This window comes from Artibeus jamaicensis, unplaced genomic scaffold (genome assembly GCF_021234435.1).
Source record: "Artibeus jamaicensis isolate MK-2021 breed Jamaican fruit bat unplaced genomic scaffold, CSHL_Jam_final scaffold_660, whole genome shotgun sequence".
NCBI classification, from domain to species: Eukaryota; Metazoa; Chordata; class Mammalia; order Chiroptera; family Phyllostomidae; genus Artibeus; species Artibeus jamaicensis.
Genome location: NW_026522052.1, coordinates 3,710,201 through 3,716,940, shown reverse-complemented (window position 1 = coordinate 3,716,940; position 6,740 = coordinate 3,710,201).

The window sequence follows — 6,740 nt, the reverse complement described above, 5'->3', positions numbered from 1 at the left end:
ATCCTTGGTTTGACCCCAGGCTTCATGTTTCCTTGGCTCATGAACTTGATGGGTAGTTTTACCATATATCTGCCTCCTGATCTTTTTCCCTGGTTCCCAACCCTCCAGTTCCCTGTCCTAATGCAGTGTCCATGGACCCATAGCCTGCTAAGGGACCCCTCCAGATTTGGCCTGGGCCCCTGCAAGGCTGAGTCAGCTTGACTGGACTTCATCTCATCCTGGCAGGATGTGCTAAGGGTGTGAGAAGTGGGCATTGCATTCACCCCTGGAAAGGGTCTGGGAAGCCTGAGGACACACTGGAGGGAGACGAGGCTGGCGGTGCCACATTCTGTGCCGCATGCCTGGAAGCAGCCTCCGCCCAAGGGTGAGGAGCAGGTAGTAAGCCTAACAAAAAATATCACAGCCCTGCACGCCCCTCAGCTTTTCACTTTAACTAAAGGGAGGGCCCAGGAGGAAGTTCAGGCACGCCCGGGCACACTTTCGCTGTGTTTTCTCACAGTCTCTGTAGTATCAGGACGGAGAGGAAATGGGAGCAGAAATCCTGACCAATGGTGGAGACAAGATATAAAATTAAAATTTCAAAAAATTAAATGGTGGCTTTTAAAGCAAAAGTTCAAGGCTTCAGTAGAAGAATTGTCAAATGACATGCATGTTATTGGAAACTGGAGGAGGGACAGAGCTTTCCCCCTCCTCCCCGTGAAGGCACAGTCAAGCTCTGGAGGGTGAGGACCGCAGCAGAGAGGGAGGAAGGCAGTCCCAGCCCTGAGCTGGGCCAGGCCGAGGGGAGCCGGCAGACGGTCAGCGCTCCAGGCAGAGCAGGAGTCCGGGTTGGTCAGGCAGCTTAGGCATTCTAGAGAGGACCCTTAAAGGTTTTCTGATATTGAGGCGTCACCATGTAACAGGAACAGCTTCTCACCTACGTTTTATAAACTAAGAAGCTTGATAAGTGTGCTGTATTGTAACTCGGTTCTTATTAATTGAATAGATGGCCTGAAGTCACGGGCCCTGTACTTCTCTGCATTTCCTACCTTTGATAAGCACAATTCCATGTACTCAGGAGACGCCAATACACACATACCAAATACCAAACACATAAATAAATAATGTTTCAACACAAAAAGAGATAAAGCTGAAAAACTGTACTATCAAAATTCAAACACTATTTCAAAACCCAGCATGGGGGTGGCCCTCCAGTGTCACTTTCCCATCCAGACAAGGGAAAATGACAGACAAGTGGGACTATTTTTAGCCCCAGGAGGGGAAGTCTCTGGTTTTTGCATAAAAATGGTGCTACATGCGTTTTTCTACCCGCCAAGAGATTAATTTCTTTCTAACATGTTGAGGGGCTCGGTAAGATCTGCCGAAGCCCTTCGGGACCATCCGCGTTTCCCAGGCTCTTTTCTTTCTTCTTCCAATTGGACCTTCAATCAGTTTCCCTGCAACCACACGGAGGGTCTGGCAGGGCAGGGAGAAGGGAAAATGCTTGCAACACACCTTAGCCGGAGAGCAGGAGAGAACCATCACTGCAGATGGAAACTGCAAGATGTGCCATGGCCCCGCTGCCAGGAACACCAGGCAATATCCCTGAGAACCGTTATTGCATCTATCTATCTATTCATCTTTCTGTCTATCTGTATTTATACTTCCATTATTTTAGAGCGTAAGCACCCATGGAGCTGCAGAGGCAGGACCCAGAAGGAAAACTCTGAGGGTCATGAGCTGGCAGCTGACTGCCCTCCACCTAGTTCAGGGTTTTCTGCTAGATCCTGTTGCTCTGAAGAGAAAGCAGAACACTGCCAATACACAGCAACTCTGGTTCCTCTCTGCCTGAAGGATAACATCCTGTGTCTCAACCCTTTTTGTCGTGGCTGAGGGACCAGCGAGTCTCTCCACGTTAGTCACAGCTGGCCGTGCTGTGAGGAAGGATGAGGGTCTGGGGACTGTCACTGCTGGCTTATTTAGGGACTCACTCTCCTGGCTGCACCAAACCAGAGCTGATGGTAAGTAAGTCACTATGACATTTATCTCAGCAGCCAAAAGGGAACAAAGGGAAAGGGTTGATTATCACCTGAGCCAGACCCTCGTCCCAGAGCCTGGCATAGCTTTCCTGTTCTGCTGTGGCCTTAATTTGCATAATGTATAAGTGCTGTTTTCCCTACCAAAAATCAGGAATTAATCTATTTCCCTGAGATATATACTAAAAACCAAGGAGCATCTCACAGTAGTGGAAGCATTTTAGATTCAGAATTTAGTAACTACCCTTACGCTCTCCACTCTGCCACCTTGAACCCCTGTTTACAGGTCTATACAATGGGCATGTGGATGACAGACTCTCCCAATCATGAGGTTGTTATGGAAATAAAATGATAACATTAACTACATGCCTGAAAACTTTCTTAAAATTGCTCTTCACATGTGAGACTATAATGTTGCAGTAATTCTATTTATCTGTATGCTGGTTTTTACCATGTATCTTGTGCTTTTATTTCTTTTACACATCTTGCTACTCTCATTATTTTAGGTGGTAAGCAACCTGACCGAAGGCCATACACATTCTCTAATTTGGGGCCATTTTACCCCACAGGACAAATGTCATGAGGTACTTAGTATGTGTTCCTGGGAAGCCACCGAGTTATGACTATGGTTAAGTTTGTACTGTGATGACTATAGGGAAAAACTTGGGTAAACTGAAAAAAATAATAAACCCAAAAGTTATTGACCCTGGAGGACATGCTAATGAAATATGATGTCATACTCAGGAGTGAAAAATTTCCCTCTTCATGAAAAATTTTCTCTTTTATGAAGAAACAAAAGGCTCCCTCTTATCAGAGCTGAAGGTGCATGTCAGCGAAGGTTTACAAGGCAGGCGTGCCTTTGGAGCAATAGTTTGTTTGAAGGTTACAGATGAGCGCAATCCCTCTTGAATAAATGTTGTCCTGTCGATTTTAGCAGATGGTGCGCACCGCTTCCTCTCCCTTTGGCTGTTTGGACAGCGCCCTCTAGTGGCTGCTTTTCTCCAAACATTTTGGCATGGGTGTTGAAGACTCAAATTTAAATTGAGTGCTGTCTCACTTTTTTATCCTCAGCCGTACAGAGAAGCGTCCCTGTTTCCTTTAACTCTGCTATAATTATATTACAGAAATCACAACTCCCGTTCGCATGAGTAGGAGCCACCCACAGCCAGACGTTCATTAAAAACCTATCACGTGGCTTTCAATTTAGTGTCTGTATAGGATAAACTCTTTCCTGTTAACGAACTACATAAGGATGCCCCTCCCCCTTCTATAAATAAAGGGGTTGAGGCCTTCTCTCCAGCAACACTCTGCCAATTCCATGAAGGGCAGGGCTTGAAGCCATGCAAATGTACGAGCTAGCGTGCCCCTTTATTAAGTGACTTTATACAGACTTGCTACTAAACAAGTGGTCCAAGTCGGAGCAGCCAGTGTGGTTAAACCAGGTAACCCTTTGCTTGAGACACGTCTGACTTTGAAAGCCAGTGGCACAGAGTGACAAGATTTTCCAGTTAGACAGGTGGCTCTGGGCGAGTAACTAAAGCTTCGAGCCTCATTTTCCATGCTTCCTATCTCCAGCCGCATTTATAAAATGAAAAATACAATGTCTATCTTGCAGGGTTATTTAAAGTGTTGATTTAGTGTCTGGAACTGAGTCCTGTAACACATACTTCTCAAATGAATAAGTAAATATTGAATGGATTGTTTGGTAAATTTCTAGGCACATTGTGAGTGCTTTTGGAAAGTTAGACCCCGGTGCCACTGCTTGAGATCTTAGGTGATGGGATCTATTTTTCTAAGCCCCACTCCCATGATGGGGACAATTTCTTCCTTGCAGTGCTGTAAGTAAGGGACATGAAGGCACAGAGCCCAGGGTCTGGTATGTGCTCATTGCTCCGTAAATGTCACCTCCTGTTCAGTTTATTCCTTCAAAATGCCAGGGGGTAAGTGAAGGACCCTCTCTGAGACTCACAGTTGGTAGAATAATTTTTATGCCATCCCTGTGTGGAGAGTAGTGTGCATTTCACCACACCTGGGGTCTCCTGCCTACCAAGATACTTCTATTCAGAATTCCAAAGCAAACGTGCCTCCTGTAAAACTCCGTGTCCATTTGCTCCTGATGGAATCATTGCTAAGAGAAGAAAACTCTTTCAAATGCGTATTAGAATGGCTCCACCAAGCTCCTCGGATGCATAATGTTCTTAAACAGCATTTTAATAATTTAAGGGTAAATGAACTAGAAACCTATGGATTTAATTTCCCTTGAAATACATATACATTTAAAAATTAAGGGGACCGCATTCTGAGCAAAACACATTTGTGATTGGGTCATAGCCATTACACTAACAGCACACTGAGCCACGGTCCAGCAGGCCACACACAGCCATGTGGCCCAGCTCTCTGCAAGCTTGTTAGAAGCTTTAGCTGCAGAAGCTTTGTTCTCTAGTTGCTGGAGGTCAATGGCTTTCCTCACCCAAGGCTGTGGCACTGAAGCCAGGCAGGGTATTCTGTTTGCTTGAATCACAAGGACCTGCATGTACTGGGCTGAGAAGAGGCCTCTGCCTTTCCCCTAGAAGCCTGAACATCCAAGGTGGGGCCAGGAGCCTGGGGGGCAGGATGGGGGAGACAGCCCTGCGTGAAGAGTCTAGTTTCACCGAACCTGGGCAAACACCCCTCGTGCTCACCTGGGTTCTGAGGTGAAACTCATTCTTTCTTTCTCTCTGGAACTAGAGTTTCATACTTCCCAAGTCTTAAAAACGTTTTTAACTTCTGTTTTTTGAAGAGTCGGTGGAAATAAGTCGCCTCCGAGCTCCCCTCTCATGAATGTGAGGTTCTTTTCCCTGAGGACAGAGGTCCTGCTCTCAGGTTCTTGTTTCTTAGGTTTGCTTGCTTTACCACATGGCACCAAGCGAGGAGCAGGGGAGCTGCGTGTTCTGGCAGGTTCTCTTCTCCTGGTACGCTCTCTGATACTTTCTCTTTCAAGACTCACCTCGAGGCTTTTCTCCAGGATGTTTCTTTGATAGCTCTGACCACACTGGTCTCCAGGCCCTGAAATCCAACACTAGATGCTCTGACCCAGTACACTCCAACTGCAGTTTGACTCTGTCCAAAAGGAGTTAGGAGGCTTAATGGAACCCATCTAAAGAGGCAGTAGATGCCTTGATGATGGAGACAAGCTATCTTGAAGATGTATAGAATACCCACTCTGCATTATCTTCTATTCCACACACTTTATATTCATTCACTCACTTGCTCACTCACTCCATTAATTGTAAGCCACTGCATCAGTCACTTTCAAATGATAGTCATTCTCTCCTTTCAACCAGCAGTAACTGAGCAGCTTCTCTATTTCAGATAGTGCTATTGGGGAAAATATAAAATAATCTTATCTGCCTATAAGATCCTCACATTTCAGTGTAATAAGCAGTGTTTTAAATAAATTCATGATAACAACTAACATTTAGGTAGTAATCCTTAGGTACTACGAACTGCTATATATTATTTACATGCATTGAGTTGTTCAATCAACATAAGAACCATATGGGATAGGTACTATTCATATCCTGTATTATAAATCACAAAGCTGGAACATAGAGAATAAATGAGCTACCCAGGTCATTTATGTGTCATATAGTTAATGTTAGAATATCAGCATATACAGTGGAAATATAGCAGAAGGAGCAATTACTTCCGTTGGAAGTAGAGATGGGGATATGTTGTTAGAAAAATCATATTTGACTTCTGTGGAAGGGCGTGCAGTATATACCAGCTTGATAAGCAGACTGACTCCTAACCACGCCTTGTTCTTCATCAGACCTTCTTCTCCCTCAACAAGAAAGAATGTGCAGGGGACTCCAGGAACAAGCCAATTTGGATCCTAAGCCCAGGATAACTCAGATGTGAAACAGATTAATCTCACTTGTAATTACCAGACCTGTCCTCTTTGGGGTGGGGGGGCATTCAAATCTCTTAGCAATTTCATTCAATAAGTATTGGCATTGTTTTGGATCACTGCCTTTGCATTGGTTTACTGTTACCTGAAAGAGAAGTGTGTGATTAATGGCAAATAGGCTTGCGTTTTTCTCTCCAGGGTATTATTGTCCTTGTCCCCTAATTATCAGTCTAGAGTTCTCATCAAAACAGTAGAATATCAGCAATGAAGCAAGAGGTAAAAGGAGACAGAACAGCCACAGACTATTTAGGAGAGTAGGTACTGAAAAGAGCTGAAAGTGTAGTGTTCTATTTAAAAGCGAAAGGATTTGGAGTTGAGTGGTCAGAGCAGGAAGCCTGCTCTGGCACTAGCTAGGTGTGACCCTTGGGTCCTCAACCATTGGGTCTTTATTTATTTGTTGGCTTTCTTCCTCTTCAGTAATGTGTTAATTATACCTAAATTGTAGAACTGTTGAGAAACACAAAATAAGTAACATAAGTGAAGCCACTAGACCTGTGTCAGGTATTATTGGTAGACACAAACTTGCCTAATTCAGCTGAATTCCAAGTAGATCTAAATGCTGGCAACCTTCCAATTCAGGTCAAAAGATCTGACCATATTGGACTTTGGAGGACCTATCCACCAGCTATCAATGTCTTTGACAATTTCTTGCAACAATTTTCTTTTTCTGCCTCAGATTATAATTGTGCCCATGTTTTTCCATTCTAAAGAAACCCCAGTTCAATATGGGCATTTTTCTCGACTTCACTTCAGGGTCCTCTGCCTCCTCCTGCCTA